Below are 25,309 nucleotides of genomic sequence, written 5' to 3'. Positions count from 1 at the left end.
GCGGGGCTAGCGAAAGCGGTCAGGAGTGGGACGGTAAGAGTCAGGAGAGTAGAGGAGCTACCCGTCATATCCACGGTGGAAGTAGGCAGGAGCGAGAAGGTAGAAGTACAGAGTGTGGAGGGACGTCTAGTCTCATTCACAGTGAGGGAGACCGAAGGATGCAAGAGTACAGGGATAGCTTTAAGTGCACCCCCCATGCACCTGGCGATAACGTACAGCATTGGAATCGCGGGAAAATGGGGAGCCACGAGGTGTCTCACCATGCGTCAAGCGACCATGGGCAGGAGCGGGATCGCGGGAACAAGGTGAGCCGCAAAGGGTCTTGCCATGCGTCGAGCGTTCATGGACAACAGGGGAATTGCGAAAGCATGGGGAATAATGGAGTGTCTTACCATGCACCTAGAGAAACCAGGCAGAATGGGAAATGTGGGACTATGGGGAGTAGAGAAGTGTTTCACCATACACCAAGAGAGGATAGAACTGCATGGGACCTGGAGAGATGGGAGCATGGGAGGACTCCCCATAACTCACCTGAGCCCAGACGTAGGACTCAGAGCTGTGATGGGAAAGACATAAATGGGCTCTCTAGAGACAGCACACTGAAAGCTGTGATAAAGGCAAAAAGGCTCGATGTGACCAGTTTAAAATCTGACCTGGACGAGATAATAGATGGTACGTTGCCTTTAGAAAGGATTGACATGTACGAGCAAGATGAACTGCTGTTTATAGCAAAGGATATTACTCGAAAGGCAAGAGCAACTCACGAGAAATTGTCTGAACTGGCAGACAAGTATATGGTAGACTTGTCGAGAACAAAGGCATTACAGGGTAACCATAGGTTGCATTATTCAGATCAGGACCTGGATGAGAGGAGGACAATTGGATTAAAAACACACATAAGGGAACTGATCACAGGAATAAGAGCATGGAGAGATCTGGATAAATGGGAAGAAAGGTGGTCCAAGAAAGGGACTGTCAGGCGGAGCGCGATTGTGATGTCCCCGGAGGGAGGGCCAATGCGGATGGAGGCATTCCCTTTGCGAGAAATAGCAAATGGGAGTTATGTACATGTGCCCTGGAGTAGGGGAGATTTGGCTGCGTTTACCAGTTCATTTCCGAAGTTAAGAGAGAATCCTGTAGAATGGTACAAACAGGTAGAGAGGTTTGTCAAGATTTCAAAAGTACTGTGGATTGATTTGAACACTTTATTCGACATTGTGGTCCCAGGAGACTTGTGAATAGCATGCAAAGTTAGTGTCGAATGGCCCACAGCAGAACCAAAAAGAGATGCTCGTACTAATGGACCGTCGGAAAGAGTAATGATAATATATGAAAAGGTGATGACATGGCTGAAAGAGAAGGTGTCACCGCAAGATATAGATTGGGTGAAAATAGACCGAACTAGACAGGAACCCAAGGAAACAGTCCATGAATTTTATGAGCGATTGCTGAAAACGTTCAAACAATACAGTGGATTAGATGTAATGGACCCCAAAGACATAGGACAGTTTGTATCGAAGTTCGTTTTGGGGTTGAGACCTGATATTTGTTTGATGATTCAGCAACACTTAATTTGCTGGCAAAACAAACCATTGGATGAAATTTTGAGATACGCAACGTATTGCAGTAATGAAATAGATTCCAAAGCAAAGAAACTTAAGGAGAAGCTGATGATGGTTCAGATGCAGTCGGCTGGAAAGGGTGGACAGCAGCAACAGGGAACAGGGACGATGGGAAGGAGATCAAATAGTCAGAATAGGGACAACGAGGAAAATCCGAGACCTAGAATAGACTTTGCTACATTGAAAAAGACGACAAAGTGTCACCAGTGTCACCAGGTGGGACATTGGAAACGCGAGTGTCCCTATAACCCTGAAAACGGAGAACTGGAAGTAGAGGAGGAGGAAGTTCAGACCGTTCCAGTCCAAGGGGTGACAGTACCAAAGGGTAAGGTGGCCAAAGGGGGGACTTCGGCTCCTCGAGCTCATTTCCCGCAACCACCAAAGATTACGACAGGGGGCAAGACCTATAGACAAATGCCTCTTTTAGTAGGAGGAGAAGAGTGTTACTACGTTGATCCACTGACTGGACGGCGTGTGAGTAGAGAGGAGGACTGTACCCTCGGGGCAGTGCTATAGGTGGACCAAAGAGGACCGTTTGTTGAGGCTGAGGTGGCGGGGTGTCCTACAACATTCTTAGAAGATACCGGAGCTACTCGATCAACTTTGAGATCAGCCGTGGTTCCGGATCTGCCAATGTCGGGGGAAACAATTCAAGTGGTAGGAGTCGCAAATAGGAGAATGACTAACCCTTTGATGGAACCAGTGCTAGTGAGAATAGGAAACTACAGCGATGAACATCAGTTTGTAGTATGTGATTCTAGCCCTGTGTGTCTGTTAGGAAGAGACTTATTGTGCAAACTAAATTGCACAATATACTGCACGCCTCAGGGAGTAGAGGTACAGACTAACAATGATGATGCCACCTTTAAAGTTGCAAATTCAAGAGTATGGGTAGAACTGTATCCTACCCTGACGGTGGAAGAGCTCCCTTGGGACTTAAGAGATACTGTGTCATCTGAAGTATGGAATTTCACTGGAGAAGAGATAGGATTGATTAAAGGAGTAGAACCAGTGAAAATCATGATAAAACCAAATGTTGAATATCCAAGAACGCCTCAATACAAATTGACCCCGGAGACGATTGCAGGAATAAAACCCGTGATCGACTCCATGATTCAGCAGGGAATACTGAAGGAAATCGTGGGTAGTCCATGCAACTCCCCGATTATGGGTTTGCAGAAACCTAGCGGGAAATTTAGAATAGTACAGGATCTCCGAAGGGTTAATAACATAGTTGTTTCATGTTGTCCAGTGGTACCGAATCCATCAGTGATATTGTTTCAGATACCATTCCAAGCTGAGTGGTTCACTGTGATAGATCTTTGCCAGGCTTTCTTTTCAATTCCATTAGATGAGGAGAGCCAGTTTCTTTTTGCATTTAAGCTGGAAAATCGTGTCCTAACATGGTGTCGTATCCCACAGGGGTATACAGAAAGCCCATCGATTTTCAACCAGCTACTGAAGAAAAATCTTGAAAGTCTAGTACTACCACAGAACTCGGTTCTAGTTCAGTACATAGACGACCTACTTGTTGCGTCAGGAACAGAAGAAGCTTGTAAGATAGACACCATCGCCTTGCTGAACCATTTAGCTGAAAATGGACATAAGGTGTCTCCGAGAAAATTGCAGTACTGTCTGACAGAAGTACAGTACTTGGGTCACCGAATTGAAAAAGGAAAGCGGAAGGTGTCACCAGACAGGATAGAGGCGATCATGAAGATGAATTCGCCTACGACACAAAGAGAGGTCAGGATGTTCCTAGGAATGGTTGGTTATTGCCGACAGTGGATAGCTAACTTTTCCCTGAAAGCAAAACCCTTACAAAAACTGACGCACAAGGAGGTGAGTGATCCGGTACCATGGGACAAGGATTGTTTGATGTCGTTCCTACAGCTGAGAGAGGACTTGTGCCGTGCTCCAGCTTTGGGAATGCCTGATTATGAAAAACCAACTTCACTTTACTGTTGCGAAAGAGAAGGTTGTGCTTTGTCAGTCCTAGCACAAATTCATGGAAATGCCGGTAGACCAGTTGCATATTTTTCGGCTACTTTAGACCCAGAAGCCGCAGCGTTGCCCGGGTGTCTCAAATCCGTTGCTGCAACGGGTGTCAGCATTGAAAGGTGTGAAAGCATTGTGATGGGACATCAATTAGTGGTGTATGTACCTCATTCTGTAGAACTGTTAATGACCAGGACCAAGTCACAGCACTTGACCAATAATAGGCTCACGCGCTACGAGCAAGTTATTCTTGCTGCGGAGAACGTGACCCTTAAGAGGTGCTCTGTTTTGAATCCTGCCACTTTGATGCCACTTCTTAATGATATAGAAGACGAAGAATGTGAAGATCACGATTGCCTTGATGTGACTGAACTATGCACCAAGCCAAGACCAGATATTGTGGATGAGCCGTTGAATGACCCTGAGGAAATTTTCTTTGTTGATGGCTCATGTGTAAGAGACGATACTGGTCAGTTGAGAGCAGCTTATGCTGTTTGCACCATTACTGGAGTTGTGGAAGCCGCTTGCCTGGAAGGAGTACACTCCGCTCAGGTAGCCGAAATCATTGCATTGACACGTGCCTGTTGAGCAGGTAGCAAAATTCGAGTCACCATTTACACAGATAGCCAATATGGTTTCGGTGTAGTTCATGACTTTGGGCAATTGTGGTCTCAGAGAGGTTACATGACTTCTTCAGGTTCGCCTATTTGAAATGGGGAGTTTGTGCGACTATTGTTAGAAGCGTTACAAGGTCCGGCAGCAATTGTCATTGTTAAATGTGCAGCACACACCAAAGGTACAGATTTTGTGTCCCAAGGAAATCGTTATGCCGACGAGGTTGCTCGCTACTGTGCGGAGCAAGGATACTCTTTCACGGAAGTGGAAGTGGGTGGGACTCAGGAAAAGACAGAGTTAAACATGATGCTAGAAACAGTTGATACTTGGGATGATTTAAAAGACATGCAAGAGAATGCATCAGATTTTGAGAAAAAGACATGGGAAACTGCAGGTTGTGTAAAAAGTGAAATGGATTTGTGGATTTCAGCAGATGGAAGGGCAGTATTACCAAATGAATTAGTGAGTCCAATGGCACGACAGATACATGGTCCAGTACATTTAGGAAGAGATGCCATGCTGCGGGTATTTAGGCAGACTTGGTATAACCCAAAGTTCAGAGTTGCCACAGAAGCAGTGTGTCAAAGGTGTGTAACATGTCAGCAATTGAACGTAGGGAAAAGGACACCAGTTACATTGAGTCACATTGGGAGGTCTGGTGGGCCTTTCAACCGAATGCAATTAGACTTTATTGAGATGCCAAAAAGCAACCGCCTCAGGTATGTTCTGGTGGTTGTATGCATATTTTCCAGATGGGTCGAGGCATGCCCTACACGCAGGTGCGATACACTCACAGTAGCAAAGTTGTTGCTTAGAGAGTTAATACCACGCTTCGGGGTGCCAACCTCTTTGGAATCAGACAGAGGGACACATTTCAACAGTGAAGTTGTGAAGATGCTTTGCTCTGCATTAAATATTGATCAGAAGTTGCACTGTAGCTATCGACCAGAGGCTTTGGGGATCGTGGAGCAGATAAATGGAACTATAAAATCCCGAATGGCCAAAGTGTGTTCATCGACGTCCTTAAGCTGGCCTGATGCCCTGCCCTTGGTACTCATGAGTATGCATAGCACACCAGACAGGAGAACAGGCCTCTCCCCACACGAGGTTCTAATGGGGAGGGCAATAAGACTTCCATCTGTTCCAACTACAGCTTTATTGAATAACACAGATGATCTGATCCTGGATTATTGCAAGGGACTTTCTGATGTCATTCATTCTGTGTCTCTTCAGGTGCAGGCTGCTGAAATTCCATCTTCCAGAGACCTATGTCACGACCTGTGCCCTGGTGACTGGGTGCTGGTGAAGAAGCACGTCCGGAAGAACTGCCTAGACGTGCGCTGGAAGGGGCCCTACCAGATAATTCTGACAACGAATACTGCTGTGAAGTGTGGAGGGCTGCCAAATTGGATTCACGCCTCCCATACCAGTTCCAGTACCCCTGGAAGAAACAGCTCCTCTCACAGATGAAAATCCAGCTGTGGACGGCGATCCACTAAAGGGGATCAGTCCAGCTGTGGGGTGTCGGAGGAAGCTGGGAGTGCTTCAGATCAAGCGGAAGAAAGACAGGACGACAGTGAAACTGAAGTTGCCACAGAAGGAGAAAGTTGCTGTGAATACGGCTCAGACACTGATCAAGTAAAAAGTGATCAAGAACCGAGTGTGAGGACAAGAAATAGGAGAACAAGGCGGGGAGAAGCTAGTTGGCCTGAAAGGAAGAAGAGGCTGAGCTTGAAGCCAACTCCAGAGAGAACTCTTGCTCCTATATCTGAAGACTCAGATCTGGACGAAGGTGCACAGAATCAAGAACAGGAGGGTCCAAGAAGATCAAGGAGGGTGCGAGTGCCCTGCAGAAGATACGCCACTCCTGAGTGGACCTACCTAGCAGCAGATGTCCAGTGCACGGAGATCCGGGAGGGTGAGGGAAGTGACAGTGACCAGTACTGACCCAATCATAACATTGGAAGTGGTGTTGTTGGTACCTGGAATTGAGATCGAAGGGTTGCTGACACTCACTGTCCCCAATCCTCCTTATCTGAGCAGAATAAGAGAACTGATTTTAAACAGAGTAGAATTTCCGACTTTTGGTCCAACGATGCCAGCACTCGAGGAGATCATTCTTCGCTTAGAAATTTTAGAATACGTGATTAGAGCCGCTGGAACACGCATGATTACAGACTGCTAAAGACTTTGTAAATAAACAGATTGAGAGATAACCTAGCGCCAAGTGGAAGAAGAAGAAATTTAGGGACTTTTCCATTTAGTGGACGGAGAAGGGCTAGGGTTGTCTGTTGCTATAATTCAAAAGACTGATCTTGCAAAAGGGATTATCAGCTTCCAGGTGTGGTTCGAAAAGACCGAATAAGCAAAGAAAACACTGTTGAAGGAGCAAAGAAAAGAGACTTTGTGTTGTGGCAGAAAAATAGGACTACACTGTCTTGAGATCATGGAGGCCGGCAACCCGAACCGCAAGGCAAAATGCATAGTAGGCACACTTTTAGTGGGAGTAATTTTTCTTATAGTTTTAGTAGTTACTGTATCATATATAGTGGGACATGAAAATGAAGAGAAGGCAACAAAAGAAGCAAAATTTGTAGTGACACCGAAACCTACTACTGCTGGTCAAAGGGGGGACAATACCGAGAAAGATAAAGCTTTGCTAGCAGCAGAAACTCGTAGGTTGCACGTAGATGAATCACAAGGAAATTTCAAATCAAATGCATATGCTAAATTACTTTATGAATACATTGATGCTATGGATGCAAAGGACTGTTATGTCTGCATGCAATTGCCAGCCTCTGTAGACGAAGGTATTAGGTACCATCATCTTCCATTGTCGTTTGTTGCTTAGTATATTTTATGGACGCGATAGCTTTGAGTATTATTTTTCAAACTTTGAAATTGTTTTACCAGAGGTCCCGGCCTACAAGCACATGAACAAGTGGGATTATTATAAGAGTGAAGATCGATTAAGGAAATTTTTCATTCCTTGGAGAACGCTGGATACTTCATATGCCCGAAGAAATAATTTGACTTGTAAAGTGTCAGAAATTGAGAAAAAGTTTATAGGGCTTCAGGCCAATGGAAAACAGATTGGACCGAGGAGGAAAAATCACACAAAAGGAAGGGCAGTAATGGTCCAATAGCTTTAGATCGAGTGCAAAGAGGGAAACTATGTATATACAGGGGTAAAACCTACTATGAGAATGTGTTTGTGGGAGAAGTAAGTTGTGAACATGCTTTCCAAATAGAATACTATACAAAGGATTTCTTGAAGGGAATGCAGGTGATCCCGAATGTATATTTTGTCTGTGGAAGAATTGCATACGTGAAACTACCGGATAATTGGTACGGATCATATTATTTAGCAATTGTCTTCCCCAAAATATACCATACTAAGGATCTAGAAATCATAGAGGGAGGAACTCAAGCCAGAGGGAGAAGGGATGTAAGCAATGATGAGGTAATTGGAGACGTATTTGGTGCTATGTTCCCTCTTTTAGGGATAATACTGAATGATGTCAAGATTAGGAGATTGGCAACAGTTGTAGATAGGTTGTCTGCCAGTACTGCTAGATCACTAATGCTGGTGGAGGGAGAGATGCAATCGATAAGGGCAATGGTTCTCCAGAACCGACTTGCTCTAGACGTTCTGTTAGCCAAAGAGGGGGGAGTCTGTAAGGCTTTGAAGGTCCAGGAATGTTGCACTTACATTCCAGACAATTCAAAACCTCTTGAAAAATATATACAGAACATCACTGAAATTCATCATGAGATTGAGGATCTGACACAGGTGAATGTGTGGGAAAAAGTGGGTCATGGAATGGGTAAAGTTGGAGGTTGGTTTGCCAACTTAGGGAAGGGTTTCATTTGGTACATACTGAAACCTATCATCATAATAGTGATTTGTGTAATCACATTGTGGGGGTTGGTGTGGCTGTATCAATGGTATAGATCAAATAGGTTGCAAAGATACATGAGAGAGCAGGAGCAGAGGTTAGCTGCGATGCAGGATAACCAGTACAGGAGTCTGAGGGCTCTAGAGATGATGAAGCGTGGGAGCACTGCAACGAGTTCTGTTTGATTCAATTCATACCCTCAGGGATGGTGTTGTGATGGTGATGACCTCTAAAGGTCATCAAAGGGGGAACTGAGAGAGCGCAAACCAAGTAAAATGTAGAGGTGCACCATATTTACAAGCACGTTGCACCAGTCTAGTTAAAGGAACACATAAGAGTGTCGAATTTATAGAGTGCATACATATAAGAGTGTTTAATTAATATAGAGTGCATATATCAGTATGAAAAGCTAATGTAGGAGTGTTTAGAGATGTTAGAATGATATTAAATTCCATGTTATGTGGCTGTTGCAGAGGAGAATGTAATGCTGCTAAACGTAGAAATGTGTAGGCCTCATGGCAGTTCACTGAGAAAGAATACGTGCCTTTACAATTTCACATGATATGGATTACTGTTGTCATAATTCAAAGTATTATAGATCATAGAACTGAAAATATACGTTCTATAGAAGTGTTCCCTATAACCAGTTGTGTGTAATAAGTTAGAATACTGTTTAGGCTGAGAAATAAAGGTTCATAGTGTGCACAGGCCCGTTTCATGTAATTCTAGTAGGCCTGAAGAGATAAGGTTGTTTCTTTTGATCTGCATGTGCTAGTTAGAATCAGGTCGTGTTAAGCATAAATTGTGGACCATGCTCAAAGGTTTACGACTTAGGAGATAAGCTGGAGGCCGGAATTTGGGGCCCACTTCATGGGTGTCTGTTTGCAGGTGCGAGGGGGTTCCAATCAAGTGGGTGATGAATAGAGCTCTGTTCTGGGAGACAGGCACAGGCCTGGAGGAGGGTTCAGGAATTTCCTGGGGGGTACTGTCTTGCCGGAGAAGAGCCTGAGAAGCAAGGTCAACGCTAACAATGAGTCCAGAGGAGTATCAGCATGGAAAAAGCCAGAACCGACACCACGTGAGGGGTGTACGTGAGGGGCGTCTCTGAGGGGCGTTTTCTACTGCAATTGTGATTTTGTATTAGGGACAGCACCCCTGGGTGGAGGCAGAGCAGATGGCCTGAGGAACCTAAGAGAGCGGATGGGTAGGCAGATAACGCATAACTGCGATGCACAGATTTACAACAAAGACTAAGGGAAAGTGAGTGATCTTCTTTGGAAGTCACCACGACTGACACCTTTTTAGGTTAAGATCTTGCTAAGTAGGGATGTCACTTAGTCTAGTGTAGGGACAGTCTAATTTGAATTTTCCTTCCCTTTTGTAAATGTCGCACAAGTTACAACTTGTGTCCATTCTTGCAACCTTGATGATCTTTGAATTAGTTTTGGTGATATTCTTCTGTCGCCTAAGAGCATTTAGAGAATTCATGTTTGTACTAATGCCAGTGTATCTTTTGAACCTTATATTGAGATGTTTGTATCTCCAGTTATCTTTGGCTTTATAATACAACTTTTAAAACTTATTCGTAGTAAGTGGTTCTTCAGAGTTGTGCAAGTCTTAAACTGATTAACCTAGTAGTGGATTGCTTTTTACTCTATGACAGGTAACAAAGGTTCAGTCGACCTGAGTTGGGATCTAGATCTATAGTGATCTGATAAGAGATCAAAATCCCGCCGTAACAATTACATCCGGTGTCTTTTGCATCAGTAGTGCAGCCTTACTCCTGCAAATCACAAGTGAGACCACCAGCCATTTGTAGTGCTGTCTGTGTTTTGACTAGCAATAATCCCAATCATGCCTCTTGAATACTTATCACAACCACGGTGTTATAAACAGCATTTACCGTAATTCAACTGATATCATGACATTATAGTACCTTCACTTGCCCGATAGCGATGACCAGTTGTTGAAGCTGGTTACATGCATACACGCACAGGACCTTGGGAAGGTGAATCCGTACTGAGGCAAGGCAGAGGTACCTATGACGTATGGAATTTAAAGGCCTGTGCTTCTGAGATGCACACTAACACGTAACACAACTAAAACGGGGATACTTCCATGGAAGATTAATATACAGAATCACACTCAGCAAGACAAACTCGTATGCTGAAGTAACACTATTTTATGCATTCACAAACAACACAGCCAAACTCTGGCATCCTAAGAAGCTTCTGAGGAGGTATTCCGCCGTGTGTCTTAGTGCAAGCAGATTCGGGGCACCCTTCTAATGAGGTGCATAAAGCCGTCACTACTGCAATCATCACTGTTTGCAGGAATTTGCCCACGGCACATGATTTATGCCAAGGTCGAATTTCTCTGTGTGCCCGTGAGATTGATACTCGAAACATCACGCCAAGCTTAGCACGACAAACATTCCACGCATAACATAGCACGCCAAATATTCCACGACAAACACATCATGACAAACATTTCATGCCAAACATAGCACACCAAACATTCCATGAAAAATATAGCATGCCAAACATTCCACAACAAACATTCCACGCCAAACATAGCCCACCAAACATTTCACGCCAAACATAGCACGACAAACATTCCACGACAAACATTCCTCACCAAACACAGCATGACAAGCATTCCATGAAAAACATAGCATGCCAAATATTCCACAACAAACATTCCATGCCAAACATAGCAAGACAAACATTCTACGACAAACATTCCTTGCCAAACACAGCATGACAAACATTCCATGCCAAACATTCCACGCAAAGCACATCACGCCAAACAATCCACACCAAATACAGCACACCAAACATTCCATGACAAACATAGCACACCAAACATTTCATGCCAAACGCAGTACGACATACATTCCATGCCAAACACATACACCAAACATTCCCCACTAAACACAGCACGCCAAACTTTCCACGCCAAACATTCCACACCAAACACAGCACAACAAACACAACCCAATAAAATAGACTGTTGTGTTAGATTTAGAAGGGAATTAAGGTGTCTATACTGGGTGGGATTGAGAGGCCCGCCCACCAGCCTGCGATCTAGCCCTTTACTATCTATGCAAAGGCATGTCCAATGGAGATAAGTTTTCCTGGTGTATAGAGGCCGCTTCTTGGTCACTGAGACAATACAAAAGACGATGACCAACGCAATCCAAAGCCAATAGGTCTCACTTTGGATGCCAGCCGTTTGGCTTTGGTGTTTGTTTTGACGCGCCCTCACCGACACCAAAACAAACAAGTGACTGAAAGGTAAACAAATCTGGTCTCCAAACGCCCAAATTACCAGAGTAGTACCTAGCAATGAAGGAAATACTTTGTATATTGATATGTTCTGTTTGTGAAAGAGCAGATTGTGTCACTCTCAGTGAAGACAGCAAGTGGCTGAAGTGGTCTTAGTTAGACATTACCTCTTGCTGTATACTGTAATAGGCGGAAGAAAATGTGAATGACACAACAACAGTAAACAGCTGCGTGGATCAAACTGCGCGTACCATTACTTCGCAAGCATTACTACGCTTGCGATGTTACAACGCGTACCATTAGTACTCAAGTTGTTACATCGCAAGGGTGGTGTTGTAGTGTATGTGTAGTGTAGGGTAGTGTTTTAGGTTTTAGGGTAGTGTTGTAGTGTATCTGTAGTGTAGGGGGTAGTGTTTTAGGGTTTAGGGTAGTGCTGTAGTGTATGTGTAGTGTAGGGGTAGTGTTTTAGGGTTTAGGGTAATGCGCTAAAAATGTCAATATATACTTATGCTCTTCTCTTTCTATTGCAAGATTCCTCCATGTACAGTGTATGTATGAGAATTGTCGAATTTTTAATGCATTTTATGCTGGTTACAGTTATTGTTTTCTTTTACTCAACAGGGAGAATTATTTGGTCCATTCACCATATGTTTTGAGCACGGGCCATTATTGTCTATTCTTCATCACTGAGCACAGCGTTTTTATGATGAACATTTGGCAATAATTGTTATGACACTAGTGTTGTGTCAAACATGGACTAGAAATACAGACTGTGTGTATTTAACATAGTTCTTGGTTATTCATTGACTGACACGAGTATACAAAATGGTAGTCTAGGCTTGTACATGTGTGCCCTTGTCCAGTTGAGATTTGGTATAAATCTACTATGTGTATTTAACATGTTATTTATTTCATTATGATGATATCACTGATAGAGATTTATCCACACTCATGGTTTATGCTATTAATTTGCGTGTAATGAACGTTTGACAACATTTTAGTAATTAACCATTGAGTATAGACGTTATCAAATTGGCTGTATATTTTGTAAGCCTGAATTCTCTGCATGTCAGCAGTACAGACGTTACTGGACAGATATGAAATGCCTCTTCGCCACATAATGAATTGTGCTTAATTGTGCCTTTTACACAATATGTGCCAGTTTCGTACCATGACAAATATATATACAAAATCTTGTGTGTCCAAGCTTAAACTTGTAAATTATTGGATTTGTGCAGCAATAGACGGATTCTGCTTTATTGCAATAAGTGCATCTTTGCCTGTTCCAACACGCCGGCTCGTATTCAGTCTGAACTCCATGAATTTTCAGTCCTTTTTTCATGTTTACAATATACATGTGACTGTTTGATGGCCGAATGCTTTATTAACACAGTTGTGAGCACTATTCCAATTGACGTGAGCAAGGCTTTTGGTAAACCAAAACATGTTGTTTCTTTTGGAATAAACACCCTTGGATTATGAGTTGACTTGTGGATACTTACTGAGAGCGTATTGAAGTGCTTTTTGACCATGTTTTATTTACCCTTCCCGCACACTCTCAACCCCCAACCATTTTTCTTTTAAACTTGCACCAGTCTCTATAATTACTAGCAAATATGAAGTTTACACAGTATAATACTGATTAGGCCCTCCAAATATCATTATGAACTCTTTTAGACCTTTTTCTCACAAGAAGAATCAATGAACTATTTCCTCTTCTTTCTTTAGGTTGAAAAGAAGAGGACACCATTTTTGAGTGACGTCCACACATGGGAATTTCACGTTCTTCTTATTTAAAATTTATATTATTGCAAACGAAATGTGCACGATTATGTATAGCTAGTTGCATTGAATAGGCATAGGGTACTATACCATAATTGTCTTTGGAGAAATAATGTATTATGTTATATATGGGTACTATACCGAAATTATGGACCTTGTAAAACTTCACTGCTGAACGGAGTGTCTCTTCTAAAAAAAGAGCTGGTTGTGTCATTTTGTACCTTTTTCTGAAAAGGGTTTTTTCACATTATTCACATTTATAAAACTTGTATAAATTTCTGCCAGTGACATTAAATGATACAGAAGCCAATACGTTGTTTTGAGCATTAAGGAGAAATGTCTTCTATGTTTATGATTTTTTATGTGACTACACCTTTAAATAGTGGGTTGAGATGACCAAGAAAAACTTCGAAACGCGTTATCCCTCGACTTTTGTGCTAGCCGAATAAAGATCTTTCGGATGAACTACGGGCTTGTCTGGATTCATTTACCTGGATTCTGTTTTTGCATATATATACATTCACTGAAAAAACCATAGGTTTGACACATTAGTTAGCTGGAAATTTTACTGACATAAAACCAATGAAATTCCACGTTATAGTTAGTTGGACTCACTATAACTTGCGCGTGCAATGCACTGCTGATGACGTCACATATTACATCACTCATGACATGGTCAGTGACATCACTCATGACACCATCCTTGTGACATAGTGACAGACCTCCTTTCACTGTAATGTAACCCTTGAGACACATATTCAACAATAGAAACTGAAATTTAAAAAAAATGGAGATACCTATATCAGTTAAAACAAGCAATTCAGTAATTCCACTATCTATATACACATCCACTCATTCACCAACAGTTCTATATAGTCACTCATACATATACTCACTCATCATATGAAGTGATACACCTATACATCCTGTTACACACCGACAGTCATCCAAAAGTTACTCACACACATATTCACACGTGCAAATAAACTATTGAACATCCATTTATTTGAATATAGAGTTATACACACACTTCCACCTTACTTCTATTGAAAATTACACATATTTATTCTCTTAAACAATCACTTATAGAAACACATACTTATTTAAACAGGAACTCTTACAATCTCTTACTCTCACATATACTCACTTATATACATCAATATTCATATATACTAGATTAAAACATATGTAGTTACTGATAAAGACACTAGTGAGACAGTCATTCACTCACTAACAAACACATATAGACACTCATCCACCCATACAGTCCTGTACATATGCTGTCTTCAAAACACATACAAACAGAGAGTCAGTCACTCATGCATCTATGTGCTAAGTAATACCCACACCAAACCATATAGACACTCATACTGATACTAATAAAAATATCTAATAACCCATATACATACGCATGTAGCTACTTACCAACACATGTAGCCACTTATACACAAAGTGAAACACTAATATATATATTTAAATATTTAAACATAACTCACTAATATTTATTTTTCAGAAAGACACATATTCACTGGATGGTGTCATCAGTGATGTCATGAGTGATGTCACTGACCATGTCATGAGTGATGTAATATGTGACGTCATCAGCAGTGCATTGCACGCGCAAGTTATAGTGAGTCCAACTAACTATAACGTGGAATTTCATTGGTTTTATGTCAGTAAAATTTCCAGCTAACTATAACATGTGTCAAACCTATGGTTTTTTCAGTGAATTTCATAGGTTTTTTAAATGCTACTTCCTAACTATAACGTGTGTAAAACCTATGGTTTTTTCTGTGAATTTCTTGGGTTTTAAAATGCTAATTCAGAAAAATGTCGTGTATGCAACCTATACTTTTGGCAATAAAGTTCTGGCAATATTTTTTTCGAAAATAAGCCGTTTTCTTCACTGTTCAAGTTGCATAGAGACTCCTTGTAAAGCGATACAGAATTCGAAAGTCTGTACCTTGCCTTTTTTTAAACACATTAAAATTTGTCTGTAAATAAAATAGCCTTACTAAACTTTCGTGCGCGACCCAGTGTGCGCACTCTCGGCAACAGTTGTCAATAAAATGGATATCGCATTTCCAGGCTTTCGTGTGCGACCGAGTGCGCGCACCTGCCTATATATTTTGTGAAAACTTTGCAATTTGAACTTTCCAAAAACAGCTCCAGGAGCATATTATAAAGGGCGTTTATCGGCTTTCAATCGTGCGCGACCGTGTGCGCGCAACCGCCTATATATATTTCGGGAAAAGTTCGCGATTGCAACTTATTAAATTTCTTCATACACCCACCATAGAACTTATACTACTCAGAAGATATATTAAATCCGGATATGTTTCGATTTACTCCTTTTCACGTTTTGAAATTGGACCGCTACTTCCAACCAGATACTATCACCGCGTACACGTCCTGAGACGCGCATGTGAAGTCATGTGACTTGAAAACAACACTTCCAATTGGTTCCTAGTAGTTTCTATGCTGCGTCAATACCTACGCCTGCTTCAAACACATGCACAGTTTTGAAACAGCATGGGCCTGAAAGTCACTGAGTGAAATATCATACATTACAGTCAGCCACTTTCAAGACGCATTCCTTCAGAGGAACACTTACCGTTTATTAGAGGTAGATCGTCCGACTCCACCGGAAAACACCCCTAATAAAAAAAAAATATATATAAAATGCGGACTAGCCGCTGTATCGTACTAGCAAACTTTAACTTAAAACTCGTTAGAGAAAACAAAAGGAATCGAACAAAATCAATAGGCCACTGATAGGATCTCTTTTTGACCTTGCTAAAATAGAAACATTAGGAACAACCCCTCATGAGAAATATGAAACTAGTGAAACTAGTGAGAGAAACCGAGCTCGACGCCATCTTGCCCCCTTTTAGGCCCCATCACGAACATAGATAGCCCTACATAGCAAAACGTGATCTTATCGCCTGCCCAACTTCAGATCTGACCCCCCCCCCTTTTGCTCTCATGTCCTGTCGGAATGTCCGGCTGTAGATTACAATCACATGTTCCATTTGGGAGGGGAAACGACATCAGAGCGACAAATATTAGAAATATACCACACAACAGCAAAATAACAGATTAAAACGTTTTTATTCTTGAACAAAAATATATTAAAACAACTATGGAGAACCATTACGCGAATAGTCCGGAGGCGACACCATGCGCCAAGGCCTGTCCCCAGGATGAACCAAGGAATCCGTTCCTGGGACCGTGGCAAAGAGCAGCCGGTCGCCATCGGCCAGAGAAGGCATGGGCCCGACCCGAGATGTAGTTCTCTTCCCATTCTCTTCCTCTTTCGGTGCCTTGCAGGCCACGAGGGGGGGATGTCTTGCATATGCCTCCGACCCCCCCCCCTCTCTTCATCGCCTGGTCCGGCCATAACAAATGTCAGCAAAATGCCGTGGGGTACACTGGGAGGGAGAGACGGCGCGGACGATAATCTTTCGGTGCCTTGCAGGCCACGAGGGGGGATGTCTTGCATATGCCTCCGACCCCCCCCCTCTCTTCATCGCCTGGTCCGGCCATAACAAATGTCAGCAAGATGCCGTGGGGTGCACTGGGAGGGACAGGCGGCGCGGATGAGCCTCTCCCGCCTCCCCACGTGCAGGCCCCTCACCTGCACCCCCAACGCTCCACACACCCGTCAAAGGACTCGTCCACTCTTGCGGTGCAGCAACGCTCCATGCACCTGGCAAAGGACTCGTCCACTGTGCCGGTGCAACGATGCTTCGCCCGACAGGCTTGAGTCCATCAGCTCCTGCAACCCAGTGACTGCCGGTGATTGCAGATCTTTCCTTTCAAAATGCTGCCAACAATATTTTCTGAATGGCGTAGCCACGAGACGTTGGCGCTCTCATGCTGACGCCAGCCTCAGTTTGAATGACCAACAATCCGGGGCGCGGCGCGGAGCGAGTAACGTAAGCATAACAGGTCATGTGACTTGTTAAGGCTTTTCATTGGTTTAGAAATATTTTTATGAGCATATTTGACTATTTTATTAAAGACACTACACATAACCTGTTTTTCAAGTTATGTTTAATTTTAAATGAAACGGTTTACATTTTCACTTTTTATTTCCAGTAAATTTGAAAAATAAATGTTTATAGTTCCATATGCTGAAGCACGTCAGCTTCCCACCCTATGTCATACAATTCTGACAAATCGGCATCCTCATCATGTTCTTCATCATCCTCAGGATTTAAATCATCTAAGGGTTCCACTTCCACTGACGTTTCAATGACATGTTCAACAATAAGATCGAGACCAACGGATTGCTCATTATCACTCATGGTTAATGTCCTTATCTTTAAAGAAAGAGAACAACAATGAGATGTTGCAGAGTAAGAGACAAATCTCAGACACTATAATAGTAGAATTGTTTAACAACAGTTACATTTTGCAGCTATTATTTAGCCATGTCCAGCGATGCTGAGGAGGTGAGTCCTATGTCCAAGTTTTCAGTGAACAGGACTCATCTCTTTTTAACCTTCGATAAGCTTCACCAACTCTGTGTCCCCTGCTCATACTTAAATGTAAAGGAGCAGATTTATGTTAACTGGCGCATCCCCAGAGATGCACCTGTTAATGTGCACCGCTGCTCTGCCACCCATGGTGTGTCGCATTTACAATGTGGAGCACCATTTACTCGCAGTGACAAAATGGCGGTCAACACTTCCTGATTTCCTTCGAATCGAACGTTAACAGACGTCACGCAGCAAAAAAAAATTCCGCTCGCGCGCAGCCCCTCCTTCCCCAAAGTAGCAATGTTGGGCTACTTTTGGGCTGCTTTCTAGTAGGGTTTTTGAGCGTCAGAAAGTCTACAAAAGCCGTCGGCAACGGCCTGGGGTGGAGAACCATTACGCGAATAGTCCGGAGGAGACACCACACGCCAAGGCCTGTCCCCAGGATGAACCAAGGGATCCGTTCCTGGGGCCGTGGCAAAGAGCGGCCGGCCGCCATCGGCCAGAGAAGGCATGGGCCTGACCCGAGATGTAGTTGTCTTCCCATTCTCTTCTTTTTTCGGTGCCTTGCAGGCCACAAGGGGGATGTGACATACCTAATAGTATAACTCATATATATCCGACCTCCCCCTCTCTTCATCGCCTGGTCCGGCCATAACAAATGTCAGCAAGACGCCGTGGGGTCCACTGGGAGGGAGAGGCGGCGCGGACGAGCCTCCCCAGATGGAGGCCCCTCAGCTGCACCCCCAACGATCCATGCACCCGGCAAAGGGTTCGTACTCTGTGGCGATATAGGGACACTCCACGAGCCCAGCAAAGCGTTCGCATACTGTGGCGGTATAGGGACGCTCCACGAGCCCAGCAAAGGACTCTCCCACTGTTGCGGTACAGCGACGCTCCACTCACCCAGCAGGGTCTCGTCCACTGTGGCGGTGCAACGATGCTTCGCCCGACAGGCTTGAGTCCATCTGCTCCTGCAACCCAGTGACTGCCGGTGGTTGCAGATCTCCTAAAAATGGCGGTCGACTTTGCAGGAATGGGCCTGGCGTGAAAAGTTGGCCTGGTCACCTGTTAACCAGAAAATGGGCCCCTGTCTTTCCTTTCAAAATGCTGCCAACAATATTATATCAAACTCTGCATCGGTTTGCCAAATTTCTTATAAATCCATTCACCCGTTCGACCTGTAGCCGAGTCTAAAGGTCCTATGGAAAATAACATGGAGAAAACACGTTTTGGGACCCCCCTTTTATCTCAGCCCCCACTTGACCAATCCCCCCCAAACTTTTAGGGAAGGAGCGCAGCGGACTGAGCCATCTTCTTTGAGAAATTCGCTAAGATTCTTCAACCAGGGCCAAAGTTATTCCAAATAGAATGTTGAGCATTTCCTATGGAAACTAGGTCCTAACTATAACTACCTACTGGCGACCGCCAGTAGGTAATATGTATATATATATATGTATATATATATAGATATATATATAGATATATATATATATATATATAGATATATATATATATATATATTATATATATTATATATATATATATATATATATTATATTATTATATATATATATTATATTATTATATATATATATATATATATATATATTACCTACTGGCTATCGCCAGTAGGTATATATAGTTAGGATTTTTTCCCTATGGGATTTTTGAAAATTCTATGTCTAATAACTTTGGCGTTTGTGGACGGAATCGGCTGAAATTTTCAGGAAAATGGCACATTTTGTTTCTGAGCAGCCCCTGAAAATTTGGTGGGGTTTCGTCAAGGGGGGGCCGAGAAAAAAGGGGGTCCCAAAACGCGTTTTTCCCATTCATTTTTCCATAGGGCGGTTGGACTCACTTTTAGCTCGAACGGCTGAATGGATTTGCACGAAACTTGGCAAAATTGTAGGGACTGTTAGCCCGATGTGCCTTTGCTAGGTCTCAATATATGTGCTCCAGTAGTTTTTGAGAAATTAACGTTCAAAACAAGATATATATCTGTAACAGCACTCCGGGCAGCGATCCGGTCCGCTTACTTTTCGCGAAACGGAACTTTGCGCGCAAAAAGCTGATTGGCTCTCCGGTGTCTGTCAACATTCTAAACAGTCCGGAGCGGCCGCCATCTTATCTCTCGGTAGGATCGAGAGAGAAGAAGAGGTGAAAAACGAAGGGGGAATTTATTGAAAGGGGGCAAGGTATACCCCTCTTGACCCCCTAGGGATGTTGTTGGGGTTATTAAAGGGTCCCGTGGGGAAAATAAAAAAAAAATGATTTTTCACGGTAGAAGCGCTTCACGGGCCGCGAACTGGGCCGCAAACTGGTAGCGAAACGGGAATTCGCCATTTTGTGCTTCGTTTTAATTGTTTAGAGACAAAAATTATCGCCGCACATCGGCCACAATGCATGAATATCGCTGAAAAGTCAGCGATATTCATGCATTATCCAGCAAATGCTCTTAGCCATGTTATCCACCTTCCATTGGATAACATGGCTAAAAACTGCTCTGTGCGTGAGCTTTTTTTTTTTTTTTTTGCTGCGTGACGTTTGTTAACGTTCGATTCGATGGAAATCAGGAAGTGTTGACCACCATTTTGTCACTGCGAGTAAATATTTTGTTATAAATGAATCCTTATTGATAAACATTGTCTGCGCCATCTTGCGTTTTTGTCCAATGCCACAATTTTGTCGTGCACGGCAGCCATTTTAGATGCCTTGACCAGGGCCACTCTCTGCACGCCGCCGATCCTCATCATGGCTCCCCACCCTCGCAAGCATCTCCCCCACGCACTGGTCACCCCCGCTCTTTCTCTCATGCATGGGCCATATACTTCCCCCCATCTGCGCTGCTCTTCTCTGAGAATCACACCCTGTGCCCGCCCGACACCTCCCTTTCACCCTATTCACTACCGCACCCTCTGACACTCCTCTTCCTCTGTGTCCGATTGTCCAGGCCGGACCTAGGCTATCACCTAGCCCTGCGGATGTAGTTTATGGCCCCAGCTGTAGAGTATCCAGACATGCCAACCCTCCCGATTCAGGCGTGAGACTACTGATTTCAGTGCTAGTCTTTCGCTTCCCGATTTCTGCAAGGAAAAACCCGGGGGCATATTACCAACAACTAGCGATAATTTTTGTCTCTAACTTGTTTAGAGACAAAAATTATCGCCGCACATCGGCTAATTTTTTCGCACATAAACCTTGCTATTAGCAAGGTTTATCGCAAATGCGATAAAAAATGGCCGCAATGCATGAATATCGTTGAAAAGTCAGCGATATTCATGCATTATCCAGCAAATGCTCTTAGCCATGTTATCCACTTCCCATTGGATAACATGGCTAAAACTGCTTAGGGCAGGTGTTAGGTTTTGGAGATATTCGCGCTTAGCGCGAATATCTCCAAAAGTTGGTAATAGGAGATAGCGATGGTTAGGGACTGTTTCCAGTCGCTAAAATCTTGGCACGCCCACTTTGCATGTCATTAGTGATAAATATCACTGATATGCAAAGCGGGGCCCAAGATGGTCGCTATCTCCTTTTAGCTGTCACTAACTGGTGTTAGCGACAGCTTGGTAATAGGGAGATAATTTTATCTCTTTTTTTTTTGGGCTTTTAAAGCCCAAAAAGCGGAAATAAACCCCCTTGATAATATGCCCCATGATTTCTCGGGGGTTTCAGCTGACAGGGCTTGGTATTGTGTTACGTGCTAATTCTTCCAGGAAACGTCAGAGGGTCGATGCAGGGGTTATAAACCATTTAAGCCTCATGAACAAGCGCATGGTCTTTTAAAGATTTGTGAAGTACTCGGGGCGGCGGTGTGTGTGTGCCCTCTTTCAGGAGCGGGCGGGGGGGGGGCACTGCCAGCAACTTGCCAGGCCAGGCAGTGTTCAACACGTGCATCACCCTTTCTCTGCCTGCTATTGCGCTCCATGCTTCGGAAAGGTAAGAAAAAGAACGTGCATTTGAGTTTGAAATGTCCGATCTTGTAGCAGTACACTTGCAAAGCCCACACATAACCCGATTCAAGGCCCCATTCACCCGATTTTTTAAACATATATAGCACTCCAACAAAGTTAGATTTTAAAACTTTATTAACATTTAACTATAATGAACGGAACAAAAACTGTAAAAGCATTTAAACATTTTTCACCCAAAAAAGCAACAATGGTCAGAAGCTGTCTTTTGTGCGAATAGTCCCAAGGCAGCACAACGTGCAGAGTTCTGGACGGCACCCAGGTGATGTCGCCTGGGTGCCGCACTGGTTTTGGGATCCTACAATGCTGCTCCGAAAATTGGCGTGGGGCGTCCCGGGTGGGGCGGGGGGAGGCCTCGTCAGTAGCGGTCTGTTGTGCGAATAGTCCCAAGGCAGCAGAACGCGCTGAGATGTGGATGGCACCCAGGTGATGTCCAGTAAACTGCCGCACTGGTTTTGGTATCCTACAATGCTGCTCCGAAAATTTGCGTGCGGCGGCCCGGGGGGAGAGGGGGGGGGCGTGGGGGCGGCGGCGTGAACGGGCCTCCCCAGGTGGCGGCCATCCAGCTGAGTTGCGCTCGCTCTTGCGGCTACAGCGTCTCGCTCACCATGTTGTTGAGTTGCTCCCACTCTTGCAGTGCAGCGATAGGCGCCTGCCACATGACTCTTAAAATGGCGGACGGCTCTTCGGTTTTGGGCCTGGTCCACTGAAATGGCCCTGGGACACCTTGGAACTCGGACGCTTGCCTGCTAGGGCTTGGGCTCCATTCTCGAAAAGCGTCCCCTCAGCCGTGAAGATTCTACAAAAGTCTTGGGGGCCCCCGACTCCCGCAGGCTTCCGGTGGGGAGCTGCCATGATTGTTCGCGGAATGACCACGACGGAGCCACGAGATGGTGGTGCTCTCATGCTGACGCCAGCTTCAGTCTGAATGATCCAGAAACAAGGTGGGGCTTTCATCGTTTGGGAAAAAAAAATGTTCTAAACCAATGAAAAGTGTTATTTTTAGGTCATATGACCAAGCCTTCCATCTTTTGGAAACCAAAAGTAAAATGATCCAATGAAAAGTTTTATAAACAAGTCACATGACCTGTTATGCGGCATAGGGCTACAAAAAGCGTAGAAAATCCGTTGGCACGTGAGGCGGCGTCAGTAGCGGACCGATGTGCGAATAGGCCGAAGGCAGCACAACGCGCCGAGATCCGGATGGCACGAGTTAGTGTCCAGCAAGTTGCTGCACTGGTGTGGCTATCCTACAATGCTGCGCCGAAAGACGGCGTGTCCAGCTGAGTTGCGGTCACTCTTGCGGTACAGTGACTCGAACGCGCCGAGATCCGGATGGCACCGAGGTGGTGTCCAGCAAATTGCCGCACTGGTGTGGCCATCCTACAATGCTGCGCCGAAAGACGGCGTGTCCAGCTGAGTTGCGGTCACTCTTGCGGTACAGTGACTCAAACGCGCCGAGATCCGGATGGCACCAAGGTGGTGTCCAGCAAATTGCCGCACTGGTGTGGCCATCCTACAATGCTGCGCCGAAAGACGGCGTGTCCAGCTGAGTTGCGGTCACTCTTGCGGTACAGTGAGTCGAACGCGCCGAGATCCGGATGGCACCGAGGTTGTGTCCAGCAAGTTGCCGCACTGGTGTGGCCATCCTACAATGCTGCGCCGAAAGTCGGCGTGGGGTGCCCCGTTGGCTTATGAGGTGATGTCAGTAGTGGACCGATGTGTGAATAGGTCGGAACCAGCACAAGGCGCCAAGATCCGAATGGCAAGTCCTGGATGTTGAGTGCCTCAGTTGAGAGTTCTGAGCAGTACTTGTAAGACTGTCTGAAGCTTATTTGCACCTGCTGCAGCTTCACTATTGCCCTGGTGTGGCCAAAGGTCGCACATGACATAGGCGGCTGGCTCCCGAGGTCCGGCGGAACATTTTTCCTTTTCCTTTCTGCTTCTTTTCCTACAATCCGTTTCATCTGAAGACACGACCAGGTCCCTGAATGTGTGCAGGGGGACGCTATTGATTGAATGAAAATGGCGGCTTGACACAAAGCTGACTCAAGCGTTGCTGTTGATGCTATACAGACAAAAATTGGTTTTCAGTTTGTACATTCTTCAGGATTTTTTTTTCCATCCAAGTCTGATTGAGAGTTTGTAGAAAAATGGCTTCAGATTTTCCACATACTACTCTTCAACATTCTTCCTAAATGTAACAATGTGAAACTCACTAGGAGAACGGCTGTTTCTGTTTCCTTTCAAAATGCTGCCAACAATATTTTCTGAATGGAAGACACCATCTTGTTGCATAAAGGGCCGAAAGGGGTTCTGGTCTGGCCGATGGTTGGTGGAGACATTTTGACTATATCTTGGACCTGCCCGGCCTCGCCCAAAATGGCGCCGGTATAAATGGGACTCGTAACTCCTTGCCCGCAAATGTATATCTAGAAAATGTTATTGTAAGTGGCCCTGTCGTATTTTAATTACAAAATGTACGTCCACCGATTCCGCAACTGTTAGACACCTTTGTTCTTGCAACCTAATGGCCCGCTCGTTACGTTCCTCTACAGTGTAAATGTCTCCTCATCATATACGATTTCAGTTTGCTCCGTGGCCGGCCCACGTGGTTATAGGCCCGTATTTGTATACTGACATTTTCACAATAAAGGTTTTTAAAACAAAACATGGTAGTAGTATTTACATTGGTAAAGTTTTTACTTTTAGTCACTGTTTTCGAATCAGTAAAAGGCAAGTGAAATAAAGCAGTCCAATTACATGACGGATAAAAGGTATAATATGTAGGAACGCAGTAAAGATAAATGGTCAAGGGCAGTTGTGTTTTTCATTTCTGCAACATAAAGTGATCGATAAGAATCTGATAATCAGGCGTATCGGCGACTAAGACAGCAGGCCGAATCTCTTTTACTCAACGGCTCCGTCATGGAAGGAAGAAACGCCCTTTTTCTCGAAAAAGGAATATATTTTACTTGCAGGACAGTTGTAAATTTTCCGGGAAAGTACATTAGCCTGGAATATTATAACATATGTTTAAAAAAAAATAATGTTCGAAAACAATAAAAAGCGTAATTTTTAGGTCATATGACCAAGCTTTTCATCATTAAAATAACAAAAGTAAAATGAACCAATGAAAAGTTTTATTAACAAGTCACATGACCTGTTATGCTTACGTTACGCGCTGCGCGCCGCGCCTCGGATCACTTCCGGGTGCGCTAACGCGGCGTGTCATATAACGCATTACGCGACAACGTAGGTCAAGAATATAGTCAAAATGTCTCCACCAACCAGCGTTCGGAACACAACCCCTTTCAGCAGTCCAAAAAGTTCTGTTAAATGACAACAGAGGGGACAGGCAACAAGAACCATCAGTCAAAGAGGGGAGGGCAAGTTCTTCTCTTCCGGGTCATGTTGGGGCGCTACCGGAACTGATCGAATTGGTAGTCTACAGTGTTTCTGGATGTTTCAGACTAAAGCTGGCGTCAGCATGAGAGCACTACCATCTCGTAGCTCCGTCGTGGCCATTCCACGAGCAATCATGGCAGCCGCTCCCCACCAGAAGCCTGCGGGAGTCGGAGGCCCCCAAGACTTTTGTAGAATCTTCACGGCTGAGGGGACGCTTTCGAGAATGGGACCCAAGCCCTATCA

General features: G+C 44.3%; 1 pseudogene; it reads left to right on the top strand.

The window, feature by feature from the left end:
- Positions 1-368: 368 nt before the first annotated feature.
- The window catches only part of LOC147711227 (uncharacterized), a 103,009-nt pseudogene continuing 78,068 nt past the window's right edge, over positions 369-25,309 (top strand).

Source organism: Lissotriton vulgaris, chromosome 5 (genome assembly GCF_964263255.1).
Source record: "Lissotriton vulgaris chromosome 5, aLisVul1.2, whole genome shotgun sequence".
Classification (NCBI taxonomy): Eukaryota; Metazoa; Chordata; class Amphibia; order Caudata; family Salamandridae; genus Lissotriton; species Lissotriton vulgaris.
Note: the sequence above shows the minus strand (reverse complement) of the source record. Positions and strands in the feature narration are given on the sequence as shown.